At 54.1% G+C, this 9787-nt stretch overlaps 1 long non-coding RNA gene across 1 annotated transcript; it reads left to right on the forward strand.

The window, feature by feature from the left end:
• Positions 1-1619: 1619 nt before the first annotated feature.
• On the forward strand, positions 1620-8172 carry LOC138829554 (uncharacterized). The gene is made up of 3 exons (XR_011372670.1): positions 1620-1852; positions 2023-2255; positions 5229-8172. It is a non-coding gene; the product is annotated as an uncharacterized lncRNA (long non-coding RNA).
• Positions 8173-9787: the final 1615 nt, after the last annotated feature.

Below are 9787 nucleotides of genomic sequence, written 5' to 3' on the forward strand. Positions count from 1 at the left end.
GCCTGGGGGTGCTGGGTGGGTCTGGGGTGCTGGGTGGGTCTGGTGTGCTGGGTGGGTTTAGGGGTGCTGGGTGGGTTTAGGGGTGCCGGGTGGGTCTGGGGTACTGGGTGGGTTTAGGGGTGCTGGGTGGGTTTAGGGGTGCTGGGTGGGTCTGGGGTGCTGGGTGGGTCTGGGGTGCTGGGTGGGTTTAGGGGTGTTGGATGGGTCTGGGGTGCTGGGTGGGTTTAGGGGTGCTGGGTGGGTTTAGGGGTGCTGGGTGGGTCTGGGGTGCTGGGTGGGTCTGGGGTGCTGGGTGGGTTTAGGGGTGCTGGGTGGGTCTGGGGTGCTGGGTGGGTCTGGGGTGCTGGGTGGGTCTGGGGTGCTGGGTGGATTTAGGGGTGCTGGGTGGCTTTAGGGGTGCTGAGTGGGTCTGAGGTGCTGGGTGGGTCTGGGGTGCTGGGTGGGTTTAGGGGTGCTGGGTGGGTCTGGGGTGCTGGGTGGATTTAGGGGTGCTGGGTGGGTTTAGGGGTGCTGAGTGGGTCTGAGGTGCTGGGTGGGCTTAGGGGTGCTGGGTGGGTTTAGGGGTGCTGGGTGGGTCTGGGGTGCTGGGTGGGCTTAGGGGTGCTGGGTGGGTTTAGGGGTGCTGGGTGAGCCTCTGCAGATGCCACCACAGCCCTCAGCTTTCCTGGCACTGCTCCACCTGCCCCTGCGGCGCACTGCGGCCCTGGACCTGCCAGCCCTGTGAGCACGGGCAGGGAGCGTCCACAGACTAAGTCCCCAAGGTTCTGGCTGTGGCTCAGTGCTGTAAAGCGGGCCCAGCCGGCTCAGGGCTGTGGGTTTGATCCCCAGCACAGAAAAACAAGTGCACCCCTGCTCTCCAGGGTAGCTGGGAACAATGGCAGAGGCTGAGGGAGTCAGGCAGCCTGGGGGAGACCCCTGGCTTGCAGGGCTGCCCTGGGCCCCCTCTGGGACCAGGCGGGTCTCTGGCATTTTCTGTCTCTGGGTTCTGCACTGGGACCGGGTATGTACCAGGGGGCCACGGAGGGAAGGGGGTGTCAAGACCGAACTCCACTGCTCACCTGCTGGCCGCCAGGGGCTGGCCTACGCCCCCCAGAATTCTGGGGAGGTCTTGGTGCCTGTACCTCAGAACGCGACCTTATTTGGAAAGGAGCAACTGCAGGTGGGAGTGGTTGAGAGGTCTGGCTGCTCCTCCAAGACAGGTTTCCCCACGGGAAGAGCTGCGTGGGGGCAGGGACCCTGGGGTGAGGAGGCGTGGGGGTGGGGCCCTGGGCCACGTGTGCCAGGGCAAGGCGCGCCTGAGACTGGCCACGGCAGACCCGAGGGCGGCAGACCCGGGTCCGCCCAGAGCCTGGCCGCACCCCACCCCACCCCCCACCCCGCACCCCACCCTGGACCGGCCTGCAGAACCATGAGAGAACAAGTCCGTTGTTTTAGCTGCTTGGCTTGGGGGCCCGGGGGCTCCCCGCCCGTTGTCCTCCGCCTGGCCCTGACTGCCCCTCCGGGAGGAGGCTGCCACGTGGGTCTGATGGCCAGGGCTGTGGCTCTCGGCTCCCATTCCTGACCCCTGCAGAGGGCCGTGCTCCGAGCCCCAGCGGCCCCGTCCCCTGGCTTTGCTTCTGTCTTCCACGACCCCCCCAGATGTTCCCAGAGCCTCCACTCCACAGAGCTGCACTGGGCCAACCTCCCTGGGGTGGGAGCAGATGCGTCCAGAACGCCTGCTGCCCACCCTCACCCACCCAGCCGTGCCCGGGCCGGCCGCCCTGCGGTGCCCGTCCTCACAGCCCCACAGACACGCTCCTGCCACCTTCCAGAACCACCCGCAGCCTACCCGCCATCCTTGCTAGGACACCCGGTATGGAGGGCTGGCACAGCCTGAGAGCACGAGGGGGGGGGAGGAGAGGGGGGAGGGGGAGGGGGAGGAGGGGGGAGGGGGAGGAGGGGGGAGGGGGAGGAGGGGGGAGGGGAAGGGGTCTCCAGCACCGGGGCGGCCTCAGTGCTCCCTCTTTACCTGCAACCCGGGAGATGGCAGCCAGTGCCACAGCCCTGGACAGGTGTGCAGCAAATCAAAGCGGAATTACTTCAAGGAACACAAGCAGAGTTGCCGGGAACAAGACGTGAGCGCAGGAACGGGGCCGCGAGCGCCCGCAGACCTGCAGGTGGGAGGCCGGGCAGGATGCCAGCCTGGGAACGCAGCAGGCCTGCCCTGCCGGCGGCTTGAGAAGGAGAAGGAGACCCGACACCCGCCGGTAACTGAGGTAAGAACCAACAGACAGCGACAGCCTACGTGCACACAAAGAGAACAAAACTAAGTGCGTTGCAGAAAAATGGATGGAACTGGAGAAAATAAGCCAAACTCAAAAAGACAAGTATTCAGACTCATATTTCTAAACCTGGAAGAGATAGGAGGGTTGTGGTTCAAGACCAGCTCAGGAAACATTGCCAATAGCCTATCTCAAAGAATACGCATGCGTGGTGGCAGCCAATCAGGAGGCAGGCATAGGAGGGCTGACCCATGGCTGGCCAGGCTGCACTGGCGCAAGCCCGTGACACACTGAAAACCATTGAACTTGAGCAATCTGAAGGGTAAGTTTTAGGTCACAGGATCTATATCTCAATAAAAAAAGAAATATACCCAGCCTCCAGTGGCTCACACCTGTCATCCTAGCTACTCAGGAGGCTGAGATCTGAGGACCATGGTTCAAAGTCAGCCTGGGCAGAAAAGTCCATGAGACTCTTATCTCTAATAAACTACTCAGAAGAGCCAGAAATGGCACTGTGGCTCAAGTGGTAAAGCACTAGCCTTGAGCTTGAAAGCTCAGGAACAGGGCCTAGGCTCTGGATTTAAACCACAAGACTGGCATAAAAAAAAAAAAGAATTTCTCCTGGCATGGGGACACATGCCTATATTTCCAGGAATACCTGGATTGGACGTAGGAAAATGGTGGTTCAAGGCTAATCAGGACAAAAGTTAATGAGACCCTAGCTCAACAAATAAAATGGGCATGGGTGTATGTGTGTAATCTTTTTTTTTTTTTTTTTTTGTCCGGTTGTGGGGCCTGAACTCTGGGCCTGGGCGCTGTCCCTCAGCTCTACCACTCAAGCCACAGCGCCACTTCCGGCTTTTTTCTTTTTGCTTATGTGGTGCTGAGGAATTGAACCCAGGGCCTCCGGCTTGCAAGGCAAGCGCTCTACCACTGAGCCACCTTCCCAGCCCTATGTGTGTAATCTTGGCTACATATGAAGCAGAAGTAGGAGGGTCACCAGACTGGAAAACAAGTATATAAGTGCAAGACTCTGTCTGAAAAACAAACTAAAAAGAACAAGGCCCTGAGGATGTGGTTGGAGGATGTGATGGGGATGTGATGAGGATGTGATGGAGATGTGATGAGGATATGATGGAGGATGTGATGGAGGATGTGATGAGGATGTGATGGAGGATGTGATGAGGATGTGATGAGGATGTGATGGAGGATGTGATGAGGATGTGATGGAGGATGTGATGAGGATGTGATGAGGATGTGATGAGGATGTGATGAGGATGTGATGAGGATGTGATGAGGATGTGATGGAGGATGTGATGAGGATGTGATGAGGATGTGATGAGGATGTGATGGAGGATGTGATGGAGGATGTGATGAGGATGTGATGGAGGATATGATGGAGGATGTGATGAGGATGTGATGGAGGATGTGATGGAGGATATGATGGAGGATGTGATGAGGATGTGATGGAGGATGTGATGGAGGATGTGATGGAGGATGTGATGAGGATGTGATGAGGATGTGATGGAGGATGTGATGGAGGATGTGATGGAGGATGTGATGGAGGATGTGATGGAGGATGTGATGGAGGATATGATGGAGGATGTGATGAGGATGTGATGAGGATGTGATGAAGATGTGATGAGGATGTGATGGAGGATGTGATGGAGGATGTGATGGAGGATGTGATGAGGATGTGATGAGGATGTGATGAGGATATGATGGAGGATATGATGGAGGATGTGATGAGGATGTGATGAGGATGTGATGAAGATGTGATGAGGATGTGATGAGGATGTGATGGAGGATGTGATGGAGGATGTGATGAGGATGTGATGAGGATGTGATGAAGATGTGATGAGGATATGATGGAGGATATGATGGAGGATGTGATGGAGGATGTGATGGGGATGTGATGAGGATGTGATGGAGGATGTGATGGAGGATGTGATGGGGATGTGATGGAGGATGTGATGGGGATGTGATGAGGATGTGATGGAGGATGTGATGAGGATGTGATGGGGATGTGATGGGGATGTGATGAGGATGTGATGAGGATGTGATGGAGGATGTGATGGGGATGTGATGAGGATGTGATGAGGATGTGATGGAGGATGTGATGGAGGATGTGATGGAGGATATGATGGAAAATGTGATGAGGATGTGATGGAGGATGTGATGGGGATGTGATGAGGATGTGATGAGGATGTGATGGAGGATGTGATGAGGATGTGATGGAGGATGTGGTGGAGGATGTGATGGGGATGTGATGAGGATGTGATGGAGGATGTGATGGATGAGTTAGGGAGTGGTAGAGGATGTGATTGACACGGGGTCTCACATTTTGATGAGGGCTCACGGCGTCAGGAGATGGAAGTGAGCGTCTGGCTTTTCTCAGTGGCCAGTCCCCTCTGGGTGAGGATGTCAGCAGTGTTCTCAGACAGAGGCTCCTGGGTGGGGACTGTTTTGGAGGTGACAGGGGAGGAGGTGCAGATGCGGGCTGGGGCGTTGCCGACCCCAGGCCTGGCTGAGGGTCAAGGCTGGGCACCCCGGATGGGGGCCTGGCGTGGGGAACGGGGCCTGGTAGGAGGCGGGGTTATGTGGCACGGCATGTTGGGGATGCTGGATGTTCACAAAGGGGGGAAAGTGGCCATCTTGGCCGGGCCAGCAGGTGGGCTGGGGCTGGAGTGGAGTCTGGGGCTCAGCACGGGGATGGGTGGCGCCGCGCTGATGGGGACAGCTCTGGTGTCAGATGGCAGACCGCGCCATGGAGTCGCGCCGAGGTCTGCCCTGCCGGGTCACTCTCTCTTACGAGCATTGTTCCAAAATGATGTGAACAAACCTCGGCTTTTTGCCTTAAATGCCGGTGGTCCTCACCCTGGCCTGGCCTCACCCGGGCTTCTGTGGCCGTGGGGAGCCCTGCTGCTCCCATATGAACTCCCCTTCCTCCATCTGTCTCTATTACAGCCCCTGGGGAGGCCACCAAACCAAGGAGGAGCTCGTGCTTGTAATCCCAGCACGTGGAAGGCTGAGCTGAGGAGGATCACGGTTTGAGGCTAGCCCAAGTGTAAAACCCCTTGAAACTTATCTCCCTGGACGGAAGCTGGTCCATGTCTGTGACCCCTGCTTGACCCCATCAACAATGGGATCCCTAAAAGTGGGTGGATCACAGCTTAGGCCATGCATGGCAGGAAACCAGACCCTATCCCCAGCAGGGCTGGGGATGTGGCTCCGCGGTAGAGCGCTTGCCTAGCATACATGAAACTCTGGGTTCCACTCCTCAGCACCACAGACACAGAAAGCTGGAATTGGCACTGTACCTCAAGTGGTAGAGTGCTAGCCTTGAGCAAAAAGAAGCTCAGGGACAGAGTCCAGGCCCTGAGTTCAAGCTCCAGGACTGGCGCACGCACACACACACACACACACACACACACACACACACACACACACACACACACACACACACACACACACACACACACACACACACACACACACACACACACAGCAGTGTTGCCCCAGCCAAGAACAAGGGAAGCCTTGAGTTCAAAACCCTAGTAACCGCCCACCCTAGAAGCAGAGCCGCACCGCAGACCCGGGTGACAAGGCTGGACGGAGACTCAGCCCTCAGCCCGCTGAGCAGCGCCACGTCCCACAGGGACACGGTGCTCACTTTAGAGAAGAGGTCTAAACTGAACAGCAAGACCGCACAGCTCTCTGCCAACCACAATGTGACAAGTGCCTTTCACATAATGCCTAAGCAGCGCCCACGAACCCCTCCTCAGCTGGCAGCAGCCCAGCCAGGGCTGCCTGGCGCACAGCCACCCTGCGGGCGACAAGTGGGGGTCATGTGACTCAATTTGGGCCAGAGAGTTGTTTGTGGCCCCCTGGCCGCCACTGTCCCTTTCCCCTTCCCACTGAGCAGGCTGGGGCCCAGGAAGGCGTCGACGGTGGACAGGAAGAGGCGTCCTGGGGCAGCAGAACAGATCAAGAAGAGGCAGGTCTCTAAGGAGCCCAGGCAGCCGCCCCTCCGTCCACACCCCTGCTGCAGCCTCGGTCCTGCTTGGGCCTCCGCATTCCTGGGTCTCCCAGCCCGAGCCCACACCATGCTCCCGTGAACGTATCACACACACTACACACGGTCTCACCGTTCAGCTTTCATGGATGTAAGCGGTCTGCCTCAGCCAAATTCATCCCACTGCTTTAAGAGAAGAAAGAAGGAAAGAAAGAAAGAAAGAAAGAAAGAAAGAAAGAAAGAAAGAAAGAAAGAAAGAGAAAAGAGAAGAGAAGGAAACAGTACATCAAAACCAATCATGAATAACAAAACCAGACATTTATTCTTTGGAATGGTTAACAAGGTAAATGCAGGCTGCAGGCTAGGGAGCAGCTCAAGGGACAGAGTATCCACCCAGGAAGTATGCTGTCCTGTGTTCAAACCCCAGGACTGCCAAAAATAAATCCATAAATATGATAAACAGCTTTCAAGAATAATAAAAATTAGGAAGCAGTGCTTTGGCTCAAGTAGTGGAGCACTTGTCTTGAGCTGAAGAGCTGAGGAACAGCGCCCAGGCCCAGAGTGCAAGCCCCATGACCGACAAAAAAAAAAAAAAAAAGAGAGAAGAACAGAAATTAGAAAAAAGAAAAACAGTAAGACAGATAAAAATGGAAGAAAATACCATGAGATCCTAAAGTAATCACAAAAAGAGACACAAATGCAGTTATAAACAAAATTGTTAAGACAAGCTAGGTGTCAGTGGCTCACGCTTGCAATCCTAGCTACTGAGGAGGCTGAGATCTGAGGATTGAGGTTCAAGACAAGACATTCAAATTCCTATATACAATGGACACATACCTACACGTACACAAACACAAAATTGGAAAATAAGAAACAGACTTTCAATAGACCAGTAAATAAAATGGTCAGTGAAATATTACTCATAGTAAAATCTTCAGGCTCAGAGAATATAATTACTTACAAACAAACTCTATCAGACTCTCAAAAAAAAAAAAAAAAAAAAACCTAGCCAGGCACCAATGGCTCACGCCTATAATCCTAGCTCCTCAGGAAGCTGAGATATGAGGATCATGGTTCACAGCCAGCCTGGGCAAGAAAGTCTGTGAGACTCTTATCTCCAATAAACCACCAGAAAACTGGAAGTGATGCTGTGGCTCAAGTAGTAGAGCGCTAACCTTGAGCTGAAGAGTGCAGGGACAGTGCTCAGGCCCAGAGTTCAAGCCCCACGACCAACCAATAACAACAACAACAACAACCACCTATTATATTACTAATTTCTATTAGTGTGGTAAAGGTAACAGCTACTATGCTCATTTTACCTGGTAAGTATACTATTGATTCTGAAACCAGCTAAGGATAACACAGGACTGAAAAAAGTGAACCCATGCAGCTTACAAACATAGATGCAAATATGCTGGATAAAATACGTAATAATATGCAACGGTGCATCTCAATGCTTAGAGTGGGGAATTCAAGGATGGTTCCATGTCAGAAATGATCATAGTTCACTTTGTTAACAGACTTTGGGGCAAAGGGAACTGATGATATACATTGACACAGAAAGACTGTGTGATAAAGTTTACTACCATTTACAATTTTAAATGTCACAATGAAACTTCTCCCATATAGCTAATATAAAAATTGTTTTAAAACACTAACCAACAAAACTGTCAGCAAATAAAATACAAGATAAAGCTCTTATCCATGAAGTAAACATTTTAGACTGGGTATAGTGGTACATGCCAGTAATCCCATCCCTCATAAGGAAACAGAGAGGTGGTGAGTTAGAGACCAACCTGAGTTACAAAATGAGGCACTATGATTTATATAATTTATACATATAAATTATATATATTATATAATTATGAGGCCAGTTCTTGCTAGATAGATAGCCCAGTCTGGCTTCAAACTCAGGATCCTCCAGTTTCTGATTCTCAAAGCACTGGGATTACAGATGTGTGCCTCTGTGCCTGGTGCCTGACTTTCTTAACTGCTTTGCTACTTGTTGATCCCCTGCCTAGGGAAAACGTTAGAGGCTTCCCTTTAGAACTGGGAGAAGCTCAAGAACGTTGACAGTCATCACTACAGACTACACTGGAGATCTTGGCCAATTCTGTAAGGAAATAAACGAACGGAACAACAAAAGACTTGGGAGGAAAGAGAAGTAATTTATTGTAAATGGCATCATCATATTCCTAAGGAAAAAAGAAACACAGGTTACAGGAAAGTGTGTACATTCTGGGACTCAGTGAGAAGCCAGTGCCTTTCTGGGGTTCCTCGAGCCCCCCAGGGACCTGGCGTGGAGCCGACCAGCACTGCCTCAGGGCAGCTGACCACTGCCGACTGCGCCCCTCCCTCCCGGGACAGTTCAGGGCAGCACTCAGGCCATGGGACCCCCAGTCCAAAGCCTGAGGTTCGGGGAGCCTGCCAAGGCCCTGTCCCCACCCTCCCGACCCCAAGTCAGTCTCTGGAGGAAGGGACAGTCAGGGACAGACAGCGCTGGCCGCCCACGGGGTCTGGCTGGGCAGCGTGGGCCCCGCACATGCCTGGGAGGTCCTGACAGCTCCGGGGGTCAGTGCCAGAGACCAGCGCCGCACGAGGCCCTGGCATGGGGGCTGATGGTGAGGATCGCCCTGTGCAGAATTAACAGTGCGAATAACCAAACAGAGGAAGCACACGGCACTGACGGTTGGGTGAACAGATTCTCCCACTGTCTCCAAGATATCTGTGAGCCCCCCTGGGAACCTGGCGGGCAGGTGGAGCGGGGAGCACTTTACTTGGGGTGAGTGTCACGTCACCATAACAACGTTGAAGAAGGAGTGAAACCTGGCTCCCTGCCCACCTGATCCATGTCAGCTGTGGCCACGCGTGCTTCCCGGGGGATTTATACACATCTTCACTGTCCAAACACAGAGCTTTCTCCTGACTCCATCGAGAGCTCCAGTCACTCTGGGACCTTTAGTCTCTTTTCCTTGGGCCATTTTTGTTCTTGAAATGATTAATCAGGTGCTGCCCAACCCCCGCAGACTCGGCCGGCCGCTGTGCCACCCAACTCAGCCCCATCCTGGCTTAAGGCTGCTGTTGAAAGGGTGTTTCTGTCTGGGGTTGAGAAACAGTCTTCTACCTCATAGGCTACAGGCGCTCCCGCCGCTCACTCCTTCCTCCAAACACGCCTGCTCTTGTTGGAGCACCCGGCCTGCCGCTCGATACAATCCATTCTCACCACCACACCCCTCAGAGACGCACAATGGGAGACTTCCAGGGTAAAGGCTCCAACCATGACCACGCGCAGCTCAAGACATGCTCTTGAGTTGATCCTCCTTGACTGCCTGCTCCAGACATTGCGTGTGAGTGAAATCATACAAGTTTTGGCGGAACTGCGGCTGCACGCAGAACCTCGCTGCACCTGCAAGAAAGGCACTGCCACGTCCCGAGCCGCCGCCAGCCCCCAAACCCTCCCTGCGTGTGTCTGGCTTTGCGCTGCTGCTGCTGCTGTCCCCTTCCCAAGGTT

Source organism: Dipodomys merriami, unplaced genomic scaffold (assembly GCF_024711535.1).
Source record: "Dipodomys merriami isolate MVZ:Mamm:240054 unplaced genomic scaffold, mDipMer1.0.p SCAF_174, whole genome shotgun sequence".
Classification (NCBI taxonomy): domain Eukaryota; kingdom Metazoa; phylum Chordata; class Mammalia; order Rodentia; family Heteromyidae; genus Dipodomys; species Dipodomys merriami.